Below are 19,939 nucleotides of genomic sequence, written 5' to 3'. Positions count from 1 at the left end.
CTGGAATATACCTTTGCTGAGATTTATGAAATATCTCCTTAAATGTCTGCCACTGCTGATCTACCGTATTACCCTTTAATCTATTTCCCCAGTCCACGTTAGCCAACTCTGTCCTCATACTCTTGTAATTGCCTTTATTTAAGTTTAGGACACTAGTTTCAGACCCAAGTTTCTCACCCTCAAACTGAATTTGAAAATCTACATCCAGGCCTGAACCATATTCATTCTGACAGTTGGGGTTTGTTTCTGCTGATCTTAATATTCTGGATAGATGTCAAATAAATCAGCTTTGTGTTAAACACATTGTAGATTTTTCTCTTTCCCACCTGAGTGTTTAGCATCACCTGGCTGGAGCTCAGAAAGGACAATCTGGGGGAGGATCGTACGGCGGGAACAGAACTCCAGCCTGGACACAGTCCTTCAGGGCCACACTGAGAGGGGCAAACGGCACTTTGGTCTCTATCGTCTTCTCGGGTGAATTTCTCACATGTTCAGGATAATTTTCTGCAACACTATGTCCTAGAACCAACAAGGGGGCAGGCCATGTTAGATTTAGGAATGTACCAGATTTAGTGAACAGCCTCACGGTGAGTGAACATTTATCTAACAGTGATCATAACGTGATCGAGTTCCACATTATGTTTGAAAGGGAGAAATGCGAAACAGCTACTAAGATTCTAGTGTTAGTTCAGGGCAAATTCAACAGGATGAGACAGAGACTGTCCACAGTAAACTGGGGAAATCTGTTAATGGGTAAAACGACAGATGATCAGAGGGAGATGTTCAAAAAATAATTTACGGTGATACAGAAGCAGCTTCTACCCCCGAGGGGCAAGAGCTCTACTTACCAAAAAACCCCAGCCATGGACGACTAAAGAGAGAAGGGACAACATCAAACTAAAAGAACAAGTACACAGAAATACAATAAATAGCACAAATCCTGGTGATTGGGAGAAATACAAAGAACAACAAAGGGTGACAAAACAGACAGTAAGAGCTACAAAAAGGGAGTATGAAAAGAAACTTGTAAGGATTATCAAAATCAACACAATTTTTATTACAATTACATTAGGAAAAAATGGTGGTCAGGAGCAATGTGGGCCCCTTGAAAACTGATAATGGTGACATTGTAAATGGTAATAAAAAGGTGGACATGTTGAATAATTATTTTGTGTCAGTATTGACAGAGTGGAAGAGGATAGCAGGCCGGACATCCCAAGGAAACTAATATTGAATCAGGGACGGGGACTCACCAAAATAACAGTAATGAAGAAAATAATGGCACTAAAGAGTAACAAATCCCCAGGACCAGATGGTTTCCAAGCCAGGGTTTTAAAGGAAGTAGGTGAGAACATTGCAGATGCCCAAACTATAATCTTCCAAAGTTCTCTCGATTTGGTAACCATTTCATCAGATTTGAAAATTGCGCATGTCGCTCCGCTATTTGAGAAAGGTGAGAGAGGGAAACCAGGGAATTAGAGACCAGTTAGCCTAACATCTGTTGTGGGGAAATTACTAGAGTCTATAATTAAGGACAGGGTGACTGAACACCTTGAAAATTTTCAGCAGATTAGAGAGAGCCAGCATGGATTTGTGAAAGGTCGGTCATGTCTGACAAACCTGATTGAATATTTTGAAGAGGTGATTGAAGTAGACAGGGGAATGTCTATGGATGTTATTTATATGGACTTCCAGAAGGCATTTAATAAAGTCCCTTATAAGAGTCTGTTAGCTAAAGTTGAAGCCCATGGAATTGGCTGAGTAGCGGGAGACAGAGAGTGGGGATAATGGGCAGGGACTCTAATTGGCAGGATGTGACTAACGCTGTCCAGCAAGGGTCTGTGTTGGGGCCTCAACTATTCACCGTATTTATTAATGACTTAGATGATGGGATAGAAAGCCACATATGCAAGTTGCTGATGACACAAATATAGGTGGCATTGTAAGCAGTGTAGATGGAAGCATAACATTAGAGAGATATTAATACATTAAGTGAATGGGCAAAACTGTGGCAAATGGATTTCAATGTAGGCAAACGTGAGGCCATCCACTTTGGACCTAAAAAGGATAGAACAGGGTACTTGCTAAATGGTGAAAAGCTAGAAACAGTGGAGGTCCAACCAATCTTAACCAATAACCACTAGCCTCAACCACTAACCCCTAAATCTGCACCTTAATCCCAGCCCCTTACCAAGGATTATTGACAGGGATCAATGGAGGAGCTAAAGACCTGATAAAGGAAGTATTTGAAACAATTATCTTGACTAAAGAAATAGTGCAAGGTATGTTAGTAACAAGAGATTAAATCAACGAGACCATCCAGCTCAGAAATTACTATTACAAAGATCGGAACATTTCAAAGACTATCACATGCAGTACGTGTGGAGGAGTTTTACTAAATCAGATCCAAAAAAGTGATAATTAATACAGCAAATAACAGATTTCAACTCTCATGCAAGATAGTTCTGTAAAGGGGTGTTTCAAAGGAACTTCAGGTGAGTGTAAAGTGAGACACTACATTTCAGTCTGTGACACCCACAAACCGTGTACTCAAATGGAACAAGCTTGGGGTTTGATGGGTAGAAAGTGAACTAGATGAGAACTGAAATAATCCAGAGTAAGAAAAGGCCCAAAAATGGAACACTCTGTATCAGAACATCAATTAGTCTCCTCTTATCATACAGAAATCAAATATTTGACACACTGGGCTGGAATTTGCTACGGGGGCGGGTTGGGGTCGTGTTCCCCACATTTCGTGTTTCCCACACGAATCCTGAACGATGTGGGAAATCGATGCAATTTTGATTTTATAGCCCAATTGATTCCCCACGTGTGGGAACCCCTAGCCAGTGAGCTTTTCAGGTGGGAAGCTCGCCTCCGATGACATCATCACTGCTGCTTCATTTAAGGGCTTCCACAAGCCTTGCTCACTTCAGCAGACTGCCAAGCTTCTGGCCCTGGCAGCTACTGCTACCATCATCAATCATGGCGACACATCGGAGTAAGGCATCCCCCAGATTTGACGAGGCAGCCCTCCAGGCATTGGTGGAGGGAGCGACAGAGAGCAGGGAGGTGCTCTTCCCCTCCTCGGGGAGGAAGAAGCCACCCCAGCAAACCAAGGCTGTGTGGCTGAGGGTGGCAGAGCAGGTGAACGCCAGCTCGAATACCAGCAGAACATGGATCCAGTGTCGGAAACGCTTCCATGACCTTCTGCGCACTGGAAAAGTGAGTATGATGTTCCCATCACTCTTAATCTGATCCCCATTGCCTTTCCTCACCAGCTCTCAGCTTTACCAATCTCTTCCTCCACATCCCACTTGACACTGACATCCATGCACCCTTTCCCACTCCCTCTCTCTCTATGGTCACATTCACCTAACTAATGGACTATGCAGCCCTCACACTCCCTATCACTGTCATGCTATGAAAACAACTTACATCACATAGGGAGGGCCCTTGGTCTTGCCATCTCACTCCATCTTTCTCTCCTTCTAAGCATCTATGCCATCGATTCTCTACACTCACTCCTTCATTCTCGCTCAAACTCCACTTGTCTCCCCCAATGCAGGAAAAGAGAGCTCACAACCGAAGCGAGTGAGCCAGGACAGGGGGAGGGGCAGCCTCCTTAGCCCAGCTGACCCCATGGGAGGAGGCGATCCTGGAGATCGTCGGCATCCAGGACGACACACAAGTGGGGGACGGAGAGACCGGTGCAGCAGAGCAAGCTGGTGACAGAAGAGTTTTCCAACTCTCTCAATTGCATTGCATGACTCGCTGATAATGACTTGGAAGCTCTAGCAGATGGACCTCTGATCATCTGCAATAAGCACTGTGCAGGTAATCCTGGCCTCTCATCTCTGACTTTACTTTACTCCCCCACAGGACCATCGCAAGCTCCCATCTCCAGGACGCAGGAGGAGGTTCAGCCTCAGCATCCAGACTCCTCAGAGGAAGCTGCAACCTCTGAGGGCGCAGCGTCAGCAGAAGGCAACGCACCCAGCACCAACGCAGACACTCACACCTCGGTGGGACCTTCGGGACATAGAGTAGTGTTGTCACCTGGTGTATCACAGCTCACAAGTGAGCCTCAGCCGATGGTGGAGACAGGGACAGCAGTGGAGAGTCCTAGTCGGAGGGCGCAGCACTCTCCCAGCTCGGCTCAGCTGCATGTCGACCCTCTGCCTCTGGGTCCATCCACAGTATCAGCGGTGATGGCACTCCAGGAAAATATGCAGGAGTCTCTGGCAGGTTTTGTCTCCAGGGTTGCTGCGAGTGTGGAGCGAATGGAGGAGTCCATCGCTAACATGAGCAGAGCCTTTGTGGAGTCATTGGCGCATCAACGCATTACCACGGAAAGGATGGCAACCTCCGTGGAAAGGCTGGCTACGGCCATGGAGGAGATAAGTCGCGCGAGTGTTGAAAACATGGTGAGTGTTCAGACTAGACTGACATCTCTGGAGGAGCGATGGGCAGCTATTGAACAGAGAAACCAGACCTTCATGGCAGTCCCTCTGAGAAGGACTGCCAGTCCCGACACGGGTCCCCATGGCTCCCCTGATGTGCAGCAAGGTGCTCTCTCGCCACTTGCAAACGCTGAGGGGGACCTGACCCATGAGAGGGATGATGGTGGCAGAGAACAAGGAGGTGGGGGCCCCTCTCCAAGCGCTCAAACTTCCATGCCACTGACAAGTCCTCGGTCAGAGCCCCACCTGAGTCAGCACCCAAGTGAGATCGGCGTCTCAACCCCTGCACAGCCGCAGGAGCAGCAGACTGTTGCACAGCCCTTACAGGCTCGCAACCCCAGAGGACGCCCGCCAAAGGTGTCCAGACAGGAGCAGCAAGGAAGTGAGCAAGGGGCCTCCACATCTGCTGATGCCACTGGGGAACCACTATGTAGGAGCACGCGTAAGAGAAAGAAACTGCACAAATAGTCACAAGGGTACTCACTTGGGTGGAATTTAATGTGTTATGGTTGAAAGCCATCAGAATAATGTTAATAAATCATCTGTTGGCTACTGCTGTAGTTGTGGCGTGTGTCGTTTCGCGAATGGGACTTTCACTTTGAGGTCAGTATGGTGGTCACATCGCTAGAAGTCAGCTGGTTCCTGGCTATTGTCAGTGCTCAGGTAAAAGGATGCGAGGCAATAGTCCCTCATGGGCGAGGCTCAGCAAATCTGCCCAATATGAGCGCGTTCCTTGCATGCCGGCCACCAATGTTCTCGCGCACTGCTGCCACTGGTTGATGAGCCTCTGCAAGATGTTCGTCTTCACTCTCCTCCTCCCCCTCCTCCTCCTCCTCATCTGAGGAGGATATGTCAGGAGCCACTTGGTCCTCGGCCATCTGCAAGCCACGACGCTGTGCCATGTTGTGAAGCACACAGCAAACCACAACGATTCTGGAGACCCTGGCTGCTGAGTATTGCAGGGCTCCACCTGATCTATCCAGGCATCTGAAGCGCATCTTCAGCAGACCAATGGTCTGCTCGATCATGGCTCTGGTGGAAAGGTGGCTGGAGTTGTAGTTCTCATCAGCTGCATTGGATGGGCTCCTCAGTGGCGTCAATAGCCACGTCCTCAAGGGATAGCCCTTGTCTCCAAGTAGCCATCGGTTAAGTCGGTGTGGTGGACTGAATAGCGGAGGCACAGTAGACTGGCGCAGTATGAAGGAGTCATGGCAACTGCCAGGGTACTTGGCACAAACATGCAAAATTTCCTTCTTGTGGTCACACACCAGCTGAACGTTGAGGGAGTGGAAGCCCTTGCGGTTGACAAAAATACAAGGATTGCGATGGGGAGCCTTAAGGGCCACATGTGTGCAATCAACGATGCCCTGCACCCTTGGAAAGCCTGCAAGATTAGCAAATCCAACCGCTCTCGCCATGACACTTGCTCGATCCTTGGTGAAATGGATGTGATTGTGCGCGATGGCAAAGAGGGCATCGGTTACCCGCTTGATGCAGGTGTGTGCGGCCGCCTGGGAGATGCCGCTGATGTCTGCTGCTGATCCCTGGAATGAGCCTGAGGCAAAAAAGTTGAGTGCGATGGTGACTTTGATGGCCACTGATAAGGGGTGTCCAGCTGCTCCTCTGGGCTCCAGGTCTTGCTGCAGCATTGCGCAGATGTCAGCCACCATCTCTCGCGAAAGTCGGAGCCGCCTTTGGCACTGCTGCTCAGACATGTTGAGGTAGCTGACCCTGCATCTGTAGACCCTGTTTGGGGGGTATCTCCTGCGCCGACGGCCTTCCATGCACTGGCCCCTTCTGGCCTGTGCATCCTCAGGTGGGGCAGCAGCAGCTTGGTGCAACTGTTGTTGCTGCTGCTGTTGGGCGGCCTCATGTAATATCCAGAAGGGCAGGACAAAAATGGCTCCCATGCTTCTGGTAGATGCCTCAGTTGAGGAAGCGCTCAGTGAAGGTGGCGAGAGGGGTTTCCCAGGAGGTCACACTGGAGATGGTTGTCAGGCTGCAAACTTCCAGAGCTGTGGGTATGCCTTCTGAAAGATCCCCCAGACCTGAGAGAGCAAAGTTATGCCACCTGCAATTAAAGCCTGTTCAAATCTGCCATTTAATGGTTGAGCTGCAGCTGCTACTCCGCAAGCCAGTTGTGCTCCCGCCAGGTTTCAGATGTGTGTTTCCCACCAGGCGTGTTTCACGTGGGAAAACGAGTAAACTTGCAAGTGGTTAGGAAAATGGGATTATAGAGCCAATTGAGGGCTTGTTAAGGGCCTTAAGGGCCTATCCCACCTCCTGGAGGCGGGACGGAGTCGGGACCAGCAGACATGAATTTAGGAAAATTGCGTGGAGGCGGGATGGAGGCAGGTTTGGGCCCACACGCCAGTTTTGCGATTTTTATCCCCCACACGCCTCCAATCCCGCCTCCCCGGCCCTAGCAAAATGTGTTTGAAACAAAGATGATTTATTAAATTTTTATACAGAATATTAATCTCCAGTTATAAGGTTTATTAACATAAGCAGAAACAAACCCCAGCTGTCAGGGTGAAAATGATTCAGTCCCGGATATGATTAACAGCAGCAATAACAGCAGAATCCAATCCCTGCAATCACTGGTGAACTCGCTGGTGTCTCAGGAGGTTGGATGGCTGAGTGAATCCCTTCCCACACACGGAGCAGGTGAACGGCCTCTCCCCAGTGTGAACTCAGTGGTGATTAAACAGGTTGGATGATGAAGTGAATCCCTTCCCACAGTCAGAGCAGGTGAATGGCCTCTCCCCAGTGTGAACTCGCTGGTGTGTCAGCAGGGTGGATGACTGAGTGAATCTCTTTCCACACACGAAGCAGATGAACGGTCTCTCCCCAGTGTGAGCGCGTTGGTGGTTCTGCAGATCATTTTTGTTTTATACTTCTTATCACAATCAGAACATTTAAAAGTCCTCTCCTCTGTGGGAACACGATGGTGCCTCAGAAGGTGGGATGCATGACTGAATCCCTTCCCACGTTCAATGCATGCGAATGGTCTTGCTCCAGTGTGAACTCGCTGGTGTGTCAGCAGGTAGGATGACTGAGTGAATCCCTTCCCACACACGAAGCAGGTGAATGGCCTCTCCCCAGTGTGAGTGCGTCGATGAGTTTCCAGCTCAGACGGGTAACTGAACCCCTTCCCACAGGCCCCACATTTCCATGGTTTCTCCATGGGGCGGGTGTCCTTGTGTCTCTCCAGGTTGCATGATCGGTTGATGCCTCGTCCACACACAGAACACGTGTACGGTTTCTCCCTGCTGTGAATGGTGAGAAGTTTTTCAGGTTGTGTAGAGATTGAGACAAACATTTTTCCACATTCAAAGGCCAATTATATTTAGGTCCAGATGAATTGAGTGACTGTCAGATCTTGACGTGATGTTTGGTTTAAGTTTCCCATCTGCAAATCATTGCGGTTTGTGTACATCGCCACTAAATAAGAGAGTTTGACTTCGACGAACTATTAACAAGTTGTTTATTTACAGGAACAAACTAATTACATCAGGTAAGAGGGCAGGTAAGATGGCTGACTGTAGGAGAACCATGGTATAGGTCTTGTCCCAGCGGGGACTCCACGAGGACTGAGTTCGCAGTCCTGTGGGGAGTGTGATGACGTCATCGCGTTTGTGTTGTGACGTCATCACGTTGTTCGCGTTTCCCGCGCTTAGGGCGTCATGTGATGCACGTCATTGCGTCACCATTGAGGCCGAGGTCGTGAGGCCAGGCTGTGCCGGTGCTTGCCGCGGGAGCGGAAGATCGCGTCGCTCCCGTCGGCTGGCCGTTGAGGCCGAAGACGCTAGACCGGAAGGCCGAGTCGGGCCGGCAGCCGCCGCATGCACGTCACGTTGTACGTGACATGATGTCAGCGTGCTAGGGCGCGTCTTAAAGGGGCAATGGCCCCAACAGGTAAGTTAAAAGGGCAATGGCCCCAAAAGGTAAGTTAAACATACAGTAAGGTAAGTTAAAGGGAATTATGTGTCTTTATGTAAGGTACAACCGGTGGTACTGTTACATGGGCCCCCCCAGAATTTGCTTTAATGAAAGTCCAAGGATGAGATGGTCTGACGAGCTGGTGGTCTCGGCGGTCATGCTGTCTCGGCTTGGCGAGCGAGGTCCGAAGATGCTGCTCGTGAGGAGATCCTTACGCGCGTCATGGCGAATAAAGTGTATCCATCAGGCAAAGAACCATGGAGACGTGCGAAACAGCAGGCCTTGTCAGAGTGACGGGCAGGTTGGGCGGATGTGGGTGATGACTCTGTTGATGTTGGAACAAGTCCTTGTTATAACGAACTCTGCAGGAACGCCAAACGAACGTTCCAGAAGGACTTGACAGGCGAGGTGAGTGAACTCGCCGACAGGTGAGCGAAACCTTCAGGAGGCTGGAACATGCAGAACGGTGCGTGCCATAGTGCTACAATGTTAACACAACAGAGGGTGAAGAGTTACTGCGTTAACCTGTGATCGGTGAGGCTAGCAACTTTCACGTGGCTGATCGCGGCCGCAGGATGCCCGTTGGACCCGTGCTCGATGTGTGCAGTTTCAGTAGACGTTTGCGTTTGTTGAAGGGAAAACTGGAGAAAGGGCGGCAACAGTCCAGGTTGTTGTTGCTTTCAGGAGGGGTTAACTCTGCCTGGAGGGCGGCAACACTTGTAACTGTTGTAGATTCAGGAGAAAACAGCCGGGAGGGCGGCACGCCTTTTGTTCATGACGAATCATGCAGTAGGTAACACAACCAGCAGGCTGAAGTGCTGGTGCATCGTCGGCGGAGAAGGAGTTGTCATTTTTCACGAGGGATGGGTCCTCGTGTGCGAGGAGTGAGTCCTTGTCTTTTGTGGGGGTGAGTCCTCGTGGTATCCCCGCAGGGCGCACTCTGATTTTGTGGGCACGAACATGCTGTACCCCGCGCTTGGAGAGATTTTTACTTGCTGTCGCTGTGGACGTAGAGGCGGATGATCCGTGTGGCGGTAGGAAAGATGAGTACGGGGACCGTGAGCAAGTGCGTGGTCTGTGCCACATCGATGTTCTCGTTGAACAGGGCTTCTACCGGTATAAAGCACAAGGGAGACTATGGCTCCCTGGATTGTGGTAGCGACAGCAAAACGGCTGGTGCTTCCATGGCGTGCTTCTTTTGTGAAAATTGTTCACAAAAAAACGGGGTCCGGTTGAGTTTTGTCCGTGTCAAATGGGATCTGCTCCAGGCTGCGCTTACCTTGCGAATACGTTCGCAAAGACGGGGTCGCCTTTGGAGGAATCGGTGTTAGGCGGTTGCTGTTCCGTAGTTGTTCGTCGGTTGTGCGTCGGTCGTCTTGTGGGAAGACGAGGTTCAGGCGCGCGTTGCTACCGTGAAAATCATTCACGGATACGGGTTCACCAATTGTAGTGTTGGAATTGATGAACTCCCGTACTCACGTCGTTGGGTTACCAATGTAGCATTGGTAGTCGACGGTTGCCGTTGGGCGTGCTGTACCTCTGTGAAGACAAGGGTCAGGCTGCGCGTTGCTACCGTGAAAATCGTTCACGGATACGGGGTCACCAATTGTAGTGTAGGAATTGATGAACTCCCGTACTCACGTCGTTGGGTCACCAATGTAGCGGTTTGTGTACATCGCCATTAAATAAGAGAGTTTGACTTCGATGAACTATTAACAAGTTGTTTATTTACAGGAACAAACTAATTACATCAGGTAAGATGGCAGGTAAGATGGCTGACTGTAGGAGCACTGTGGTATAGGTCTTGTCCCAGCGGGGGCTCCACGAGGACTGAGTTCGCAGTCCTGTGGGGTGCGTGATGACGCCATCGCGTTTGTGTTGTGACCTTTCCTGCACTTAGGGCATCACATGATGCACGCCGTTGCATCACCATTGAGGCCGAGGTTGCGAGGCCAGGCTGTGCCGGTGCTTGCCGCGGGAGCGGAAGATCGCGTCGCTCCCGTCGGCTGGCCGTTGAGGCCGAAGATGCTAGACCGGAAGGCCGAGTCGGGCCGGCAGCTGCCGCACACACGTCACGTCGTACGTGACGTGATGTCAGCGCGCTAGGGTGTGTCTTAAAGGGCAATGGCCCCAACAGGTAAGTTAAAATGGCAACGGCCCCAAAAGGTAAGTTAAACATACAGTAAGGTAAGTTAAAGGGAATTATGTGTTCTCATGTAAGGTACAACCAGTGGCACCGCCACACCCTTCTAATATCCTGTAAAGGGAAGTTACAAAAGTCTTCACTGTAGCTATATGATCGAAATTCAGAAAAGACAATACTAATTGCTGCGAAAATTCTTTCCTCTCTTCTTCCCCAAAGCTGTAAATCCTCGTCCCACAGATTCTCCCTCCTTCCTGCATGGAAATCCAAACCCATTGCACCACCTCCAACATTGTTCCTGTCAGTCGAATGTTTTCCCTTCCCTGAAGGTGCTGACTCTGGCTGGGTTCAGTTCTGCACTCACTGGTTCCCCTCCCTCTCCTTCCTTGAAGGTGCTGACTCTGGCTGGGTTCAGTTCTGCACTCACTAGTTCCCCTCCCTCTCCTTCCCTGAAGGTGCTGACTCTGGCTGGGCTCAGTTCTACATTCACTGGTTCCCCTCCTTCTCCTCCCCTGAAGGTGCTGACTCTGGCTGTGTTCAGTTCTACACTCACTGGTTCACCTCCCTCTCCTCCCCTGAAGGTGCTGACTCTGGCTGCGTTCAGTTCCACACTCACTGGTGCCGCTCCCTCACCTCCCCTGAAGGTGCTGACTCTGGCTGTGTTCAGTTCTACACTCACTGGTTCCCCTCCCTCTCCTCCCCTGAAGGTGCTGACCCTGGCTGGGTTCAGTTCTACATTCACTGGTTCCCCTCCCTCTCCTCCCCTGATGATGCTGACTCTGGCTGGGTTCAGTTCTACACTCACTGGTTCTCCTCCCTCTCCTCCCGTGAAGGTGCTGACTCTGGCTGGGTTCCGTTCTACACTCACTGGTTCCTCTCTCTCTCCTCCCCTGAAGGTGCTGACTCTGCCTGGGTTCAGTTCTACATTCACTGTTTCCCCTCTCTCTCCTCCCCTGAAGGTGCTGACTGTGGCTGGGTTCAGTTGTGCACTCATCAGTTGCTGTCCAATGTGTGACATGTGTGCCCCATCTACGTATAAACTCTCTGGGAATCAGACCGAATGCGCTGTCCCTCTTGGGACCGGACCCCCCGCCCGAATCAAAGGTTTCAGAGGAGGAGAGATTGATAAAACTATTTGAAAGAAGGTGTGGTGGTGAAATGTTGGGCGGGTGCTCAGCATCTCACACATTGTGTAAGATTAACATTCCACATGTCTGAACCTTTCATTCCGTCCCCGATTTGGGCATCTCTTGAGCTGGCACTACTTGTCCCCGTATACTGAGTTGGTGCAACAGGGGAGCCAGGGATCAGGGGGATATTGGACAGGAAGCACACAGCACGGACATTACACTGCAGGTGGGATATGAGAGAGTGTTACAGTGAGTGCTTCGGGCACTTTGTTAAACACATCCACAGCAGAAGCACATTAATCTGATGGGAGATCACTGATGCACGAGCAGCCAGCGGTGTGGAGCCTCCTGAGAGTCCGGCCCCTTTCCAGCCAGTATTTACAGGAGCTGGGACACAGAAAGTGTCTCATTAAAATCACTGATATATTTGTTCACACAAACCACCCCCCCAAGAATGCTGAATGATTTCTCCCAGACGCTCCCTGACCAGTCACCATTTCTCCTCCATTTACAGATGCTCCCTGACCAGTCACCATTTCTCCTTCATTAACAGATGCTCCTTGACCAGTCCCTAATTCTCCTCCATTTACAGACGCTCCCTGACCAGCCACCATTTCTCCTTCATTTACAGACGCTCCCTGACCAGTCTCCATTTCTCCTCCATTTACAGACACTCCCTGACCAGTCACCATTTCGCCTTCATGTACAGACGCTCCCTGACCAGTCACCATTTCTCCTCCATTTACAGACACTCCCTGACCAGTCACCATTTCTCCTCCATTTACAGATGCTCCCTGACTCACTTCCTGTCTGTCCCGGAGTTTGGCGCTTTGTTGAGATTCGGGCCGGAGTGAAATGGGAACCGGCGGGCGGGGGCGGATAATGTTCACTGCTCTTATAATTGGGCCTGGGGCCACACTCGGTGTGTGTGAAGCCCGCGTCCCCCCGGGGTTCATTAACCCGCCTCGCCACCCGCGCATGCTCAGCTCACACTGCCCAACAATCAGCCTCTCCCGCGCATGCTCAGCTCACACTGCCCAACAATCAGCCTCTCCCGCGCATGCTCACCTCACACTGCCCAACAATCAGCCTCTGCTGCGCACGCTCAGCTCATTCTACTCCACAATCAGCCTCTCCCGTGCATGCTCAGCTCAAACTGCTCCACAACCAGCCTCTCCCGCGCATGCTCAGCTCACACTGCCCAACAATCAGCCTCTACTGCGCATGCTCAGCTCACACTGCCCAACAATCAGCTTCTCCCGCGCATGCTCAGCTCACACTGCTCCACAATCAGCCTCTCCCGCACATGCTCAGCTCACTCTGCCCAACAATCAGCCTCTCCCGCGCATGCTCAGCTCACACTGCTCCACAATCAGCCTCTCCCGCGCATGCTCAGCTCACACTGCTCCACAATCAGCCTCTCCCGCACATGCTCAGCTCACACTGCTCCACAATCAGCCTCTCCCGCGCATGCTCAGCTCACACTGCCCAACAATCAGCCTCTCCCGCGCATGCTCAGCTCACACTGCCCAACAATCAGCCTCTCCCACGCATGCTCAGCTCACACTGCTCCACAATCAGCCTCTCCCGCGCATGCTCAGCTCACACTGCTGGACAATTAGCCTCTACTGCGCATGCTCAACTCACCTTCCATTATTAAAGATCAAGCCCCGCCCCTCACACACTCCAATTGGTTGGAGGACCCGCCACCCGCTCAGTCCTCCAGCCCTGCCCCGCTCTTCCTATTGGTCTGAGCTCCCGACAATCACCGGGCAGTGTGAGCTGAGCATGCGCAGACCTTGGCAGCAGCCGCTGGCACATCAGGTGAGAGAGCTCAGGGAGCAGGTTCATGAACCCTGGGGGGACGCGGGCTGCTCACACCCCGAGCTCAGGGAGCGAGTTCATGAACCCCGGGGGGACGCGGGTCTCTCACACCCAGAGCTTGGGGAGCGGGTTCATGAACCCCGGGGGGGACGTGGGCTGGTCGCACCCCGAGCTCAGGGAGCGGGTTCATGAACCCCAGGGGGACGCGGGTCGCTCACACCCTGAGCTCAGGGAGCGGGTTCATGAACCCCGGGGGGACGCGGGCTGCTCACACCCCGAGTTCAGGGAGCGGGTTCATGAACCCCGGGGGGACGCGGGACGCTCACACCCCGAGCTCAGGGAGTGGGTTCATGAACCCCGGGGGGACACGGGCCGCTCGCACCCCGAGCTCAGGGAGCGGGTTCATGAACCCCAGGGGGACACGGGCTGCTCACACCCCGAGCTCAGGGAGCGAGTTCATGAACCCCGGGGGGACGCAGGTCGCTCACACCCCGAGCTCAGGGAGCGGGTTCATGAACCCCGGGGGGACGCGGGCTGCTCACACCCCGAGTGCGGCCCCAGGCCCCATTATAAAACATTTAACATTATCCACTTCACAAACACCCAGGGTGTGCCTCAGGCCTCGAACAAGAGTCACCGGGCCGGGCGTTTGCCCTGAGCGGGGCGGCAGTTGCGGGGCTTTCTCCTGGTGACAGGCTCGGGGTAATAGCCGCCATCTTGAGAGGCTCGGGGCAGCAGGGCGCATGCGCGGCCCCCTTGGCCAGGAACCAGGAGGAGAGAATCTTGTCAATTTCTATCCTGGACTCACGGTGATAGCTTTTGTAAACTCCATTTACAGGCTGTGAGAAGGGCAGCATTTACACACTGCAAACTCAGACCAACAACAACAACTTACCTTTATATGGCACCTTTAAAATATCACAGTATTGCAGTCAGACAATAATCGACACACATACTTTGTTTGTGGTCCAGTGCACTGACACAAAGTTCCTTCACAACTGTAACAATTTTATTGTAGTTGCTGTGAAGGCTGCGCTCACTCTGCTCGTACACCTGGTCTCCAAAGGAGGCAAAACAGGACTAATACTGCTGAGCTCAGCTCTTTTTGATCAGAAAATATCAACTGTTTAGCCTCGCCAGGAAATGCACAGAAGAGGCAGCAGTGCTCATTGGCTGCCCAGATAACTCCTTCACCCAGAGAGTGCTGAGAATGTGGAACTTGCTGCCACAGGGAGTAGTTGAGGCGAAGGGCATGGATGTATTTAAGGGGAAGCTGGATAAACACATGGGAGAAAGGAATAGAAGGAGATGCTGATAGGGTGAGATGAAGAGAGATGGGAGGAGGCTCGTGTGGAGCATAAACACTGCATGGACCAGTTGGGCCGAATGGCCTGTTTCTGTGCTGTACAATCTGGGTAATCCTATGTAATAAGAGAGGAAAGAATGTTCCATAGAAACTGGAATTATCTGTTCTGCATTTTAATTCTGAACTTATAGTAATGACTTTTGTAAACTGCTTTTACAGGTAATATCATCGGCCTTTGAATGTGGAAGTAGAAATGTTTGTCTGTTCTGTCGGTGGGAAAAGATTTCAACATCAGTGTGACTGGAAAAGCACCGAGACTCACACACCCGAGTGAGAGTGTTCCAATGCATTGACTGTGGAAAGAGCTTTAACCAGTTACACAGCCTGAAAAAACATTGCACCATTCACAGCAGGGAGAAACCGTACACCTGTTCTGTGTGTGGACGAGGCTTCAACTGATCGTCCAACCTGGAGAGACACAAGGACACCCGCACCACGGAGAAACCCTGGAAATGTGGGGACTGAGGCAAGGGATTCTATTACCCATCTGAGCTGGAAACTCATCGACGCAGTCACACCAGGGAGAGACCGTTCACCTGCTCCATGTGTGGGAAGGGATTCACTATCTCCTCCAGCCTCACTGCGCATCAACTTGTTCACTCGGAGACCATTTAAATGTTCTCACTGTGAGAACAGCTTTAAAAGCAGAAAGCATCTAATGAAGCACCAATCCACTCACACCGGGGAGAGGGCATTCACCTGCTCCGTGTGTGGGAACAGATTCACAAATTCATCCAACCTGCAGACACACCAGCGAGTTCACACTGGGGAGAGGCTGTTCACCTGCTCCGTGTGTGGGAAGGGATTCACTCAGTCATCGAACCTGCTGACACACCAGCGAGTTCACACTGGGGAGAGGACGTTCGTCTGCTCCGTGTGTGGGAAGGGATTTGCTTCATCATCCCATCTCATTGAACACCAACTTGTGCACTCTGACGACAGACCTTTTAACTGTACTGACTGTGAGAAGAGCTTTAAAAGCAGAACTGCTCTGCTGCAACACCATCACACTCACACCCCGCAAACACCATTCACCTGCTCTGTGTGTGGGAAGGGATTCACTCGATTATCCACACTGCTGATTCACCAGCGAGTTCACACTGGGGAGAGGCCGTTCACCTGCTCTGTGTGTGGGAAGGGATTCACTCAGTCATCCCACCAGCTGAGACACCAGCGAGTTCACAAATGACTGCAGGGGTTGGATTCTGCTGTTATTGCTGCTGTTCATCACATCCAGGACTGAATCATGTTCATTCTGACAGTTAGGGTTTGTTTCTGCTGATGTTAATAACTCCAGGAACTGGGCTGGAGTTTAATATTCTGGATAGATGTCAAATAAATCAGCTTTGTGTTAAACACATTGTGGTCGATTTTTGTCTTTCTCATCTGAGTGTTTAGCATCACCTGGCTGGAGCTCAGAAAGGACAATCTGGGGGAGGATCGTACAGGGAGAACAGAACATCAGCCTGGACACAGTCCTTCAGGGCCACACTGAGAGGGGCAAACGGCACTTTGGTCTTTCTCATCTGTCTTCACCGACAGCAAAGACTCCGTGCGGGTAATCTTGAGGTGTGTGAGAAACGTGTCCCAGCCGCTCTCTGCCATGGTTCAGAGCTCCTAGGCACGGAACAGAAGGCTCCTTTTGGAATGTACCCTAGTGCAGTTTTTTTAATGGCCTTATTAACCTGTGTCGTTACTTTTAATGATTTCTGTATCTGTATCCCTGGATCCCTCTGCTCCTCCAGCCCATTTAGACTCTTAGGGGGAAAAATTCGGTGGCGCCCCCTTTGGGTCACTAATGTCGCTGAGGCTAATTTAAGCGCCCCAAAAAAGTTAGCGCCCCTGCGCATTAAATTCAGTGGTAGCGCCCCAGGCAGGAGGCGGGGTGCTACTGGAAGTGCTCCCCTCCCTCTTGAGCCGCTACCAGTGAATTTCGCGGTGCTTTGTGCAACAGCGCCACGCCCGTTGGCACATAGCAACGCGTCATAGCAGACCTCTCTCCCTGATTAAAGGGGAGGGGCCTAGCACTGCGCACACCAGGGCCCTGCTGGACCACCAGGGAGCGGGGTGTCGGATCAAGAGGAGCACCGGACTGAGCGATCGCAGCCGGCACCCCGAAGAAGAAAGGAGAAGGGGGAAGGTGCTGGCTGCCGGCCAAAATAAAAAGTTGCTGCCCGACACCTGCCCTTTAAGTGGCGCTGCCGCAGCTGCAAGAATGACCCCTGACCCTGTCGGACATATCATCCGGCGATTGGTCAGGGGTCGCAACCCAAGGTTGCAGCCAAGGCACTGCGCATGGCGATGACGTAATTGCTGGCGGTTTAGTGCCGTGGGGCGCTACCAGCTACCGCCACCGCTAACCTCCCGCTGAATATCGTGGGAGGCACAAAGCAACCCAATTTCACCCCCTTGTCCAAGTAGTGTGTGGCCTCCTTATTCTTCCGACCAAAGCACACCACCTCACACTGATCTATAGTGAAATTCATTTGCCAATTACACGCCCATTCTGAAATGTATTCATGTCTTCTTGCCTTTTGTCTTCCTCAGGATTAACTCTACCTCCCAATTTGATGTTATTGACACACTTTAAAATTGTACTTCTGATTCACGAGTCCAAATTGTTTATGTAAATGGTGAACAACAGTGATCCCAGCACCGATCCCTGTGGAACACCACTTCCCACCTTTTGCCAGTCTGAGTAGCTACTCCCAACCCCTACTCTCTGTTTTCTGTTTTGTAACCAGTTTGCTATCCATAAACAGTTTGTAAGATTGACAAGATGACCCAGGTCAGGCCGTGTGAAGTGAAGGGCCAGGCAGCAGAATGGATGGAAAGCTGGCTACAAAACAGAAATCAGAGGGTTGGAGTTAAGGGAAGTTTGTAGCAATCTTTCCATCCATTCTGCTGCCTGGCCCTTTGACTCCACACGGCCTGACCATGGTCATCTTGTAGACCGTACATACTGCAGACACAATGCATCAGTGGTGCAGGGGGTGGATATTGAGTCCTGTGGCAGGGGCACTGATGAAGTGGATTTCTCTGTCCATGAGTTTTGAGGCATCGCTAGTGGAGTTTTTCACCTCTTTCCTGCTTTTAAAATAAAAATCTTATTGCCAGCTTATTAAAGCCTCTCAGGAGATGCAACACATGCCCTTTTACCTCCTCCCCTCCCACTGTCCAGGGCCCCAAACACCCCTTCCAGGTGGAACAGCGATTTACTTGTACTTCTTGCAATTTAATATACTGTATTCGCTGCTCATGATGCGGTCTCCGCTACACTGGGGACACCAAACGCAGATTGGGCGACTGCTTTGCGGCACACCTCCGTTCAGTCCGTAAGGGTGACCCTGAGCTTCCGGTCGCCTGTCATTTTAATTCACCGCCCCATTCCCACTCTGACCTCACCATACTCGGGCTCTTGCATTGTTCCAATGAAGCTCAACGTAAGCTCGAGGAACAGCACCTCATCTTTCGATTGGGCACTTTGCAGCCTGCCGGACTCAACATTGAGTTCATCAATTTCAGATAATTATCCCTGCCCCCATTTTTCATGCAGTATGATTTTTGCCATTCCCATTTGCAACATTTTATCTTTCCTACCTCTTTACAAAAGTACAGGATGTTCTTTCTATTCGTTCCTCCCCTCCTAAACCCCCCGCCCTCTGTCTCTGCACCTGCTTAATATCTGTTACATCTCCAGCTTTTTCCAGTTCTGATGAAGGGTCCCAGACCTGAAACATTAACTCTGTTTCTCTCTCCACGGATGCTGCCTGGCCTGCTGAGTATTTCCAGCATTTTCTGTTGTTATTTTAGTAATTAAACCAGACTGGGTGGGGCCTGAGGTGTGAGTTAGTAACGGAAAATTGGTGGCCAGTGCACTTCACACCAGGGCTGAGGACCCGGGGACTCGGGTTTCTGTATCATTTGTTCATTCATTTTGTTTATTGCCCAATCTCAATCAGACGGGCGGGTCATCTTGCCGTCCGGCGGAGGCGAGGTTCCCCAATGGAGGGCTCTCTATGCGGGGGTCCTTCCCTGCACCATTGGGGATCTGGGGTGGAGACTGTTACAAGGAGCTGTCGTTAAACAGTTTTTAAGCTCCTTTCCGGACTCCAATGCCAGATGTGATGTTTGTGGCCTAGAGGAGTCCATGGGCCGTGTATATATTCAGTGTGAGAGGTTGCAGCCCCTGTATAGTTACCTGAAGGGGCTGCTCCTCAACTCTTGGTTACACTTTAGCCCCACGCTCCTAATCTTTGGCCGCCCGGTGCGGAGATGTGTGGGTAAGTCGGAGGATCTTCTCCTGGACCTGCTCTTGGGCCTGGTGAAAACAGCAATTTGTAGGTCCAGGATGGGCGGGGCCCATGGGGGGGTCACTCTGGCTGCCTGCCTCTCTCCCGCGGTCTTGTCCCTGCCTGGGTGGCCCTGGAGAGGGAGCAGGCGGTGTCCATCGGTTCACTTGATACCTTCCTCGACCGGAGGGCACGGAAGGTATCAAGAGGCGATAATCGATCCTCACAATCAAATTGTGATGTAATTATTAATTGTGTGTGTGTCACAAATACATTTTGTAGTGTATGTAACCGTCTACCTTTAAGAGAACTATTGTATGTAACCGTCCACCTTTAAGAGAACTATTTTAGGATTGCACTACTTTATTTTGGCTTCTGTATACTGTAATACCGGTGGTGACCACACCGGTATATAAGTGCTGTGTAAGGATTTATTGGGCAGATTCGCCCGGACCTTTGAATAGTAAAGTCCTGTTAAAGTTACTCTTGTAGTCTGTGTATTACTTCGCTATACAACCACAGACTTTACAGTGGCGACGAGTTCGATCTTACCCTGCGTGCAGCAATACTTCCGAAGCAGTTAACGAAGCGTCGAGAAGAGGCAACCGCCCTTGTCGTTCTGCTGAGAGAAAACTCGAGTCTGCACAGCAAGAAAGAAGGAAGACTTCAGACACGAAGCCTTCCATCAGCAACAGGCACGGATTGTCCCTTCTGCCACGGTGGTGCTTGAGCCGAGCAGCACGAGAAGCAAGTTGGCCACGGTGACTGTGAGTAAAGAG

The 19,939-nt window shown here is 51.2% G+C and overlaps 1 pseudogene; it reads left to right on the top strand.

Annotated features, from left to right (window-relative positions):
• Positions 1-16,096, top strand: part of LOC147118670 (uncharacterized) — a 48,511-nt pseudogene extending 32,415 nt beyond the window's left edge.
• The last annotated feature ends 3,843 nt before the right edge of the window (positions 16,097-19,939 follow it).

Source organism: Somniosus microcephalus, chromosome 4 (assembly GCF_052327205.1).
Source record: "Somniosus microcephalus isolate GS21.2 chromosome 4, FLI_Smic_1.0, whole genome shotgun sequence".
Lineage (NCBI taxonomy): Eukaryota > Metazoa > Chordata > Chondrichthyes > Squaliformes > Somniosidae > Somniosus > Somniosus microcephalus.
This window is presented reverse-complemented; position numbering and strand designations above follow the sequence as displayed.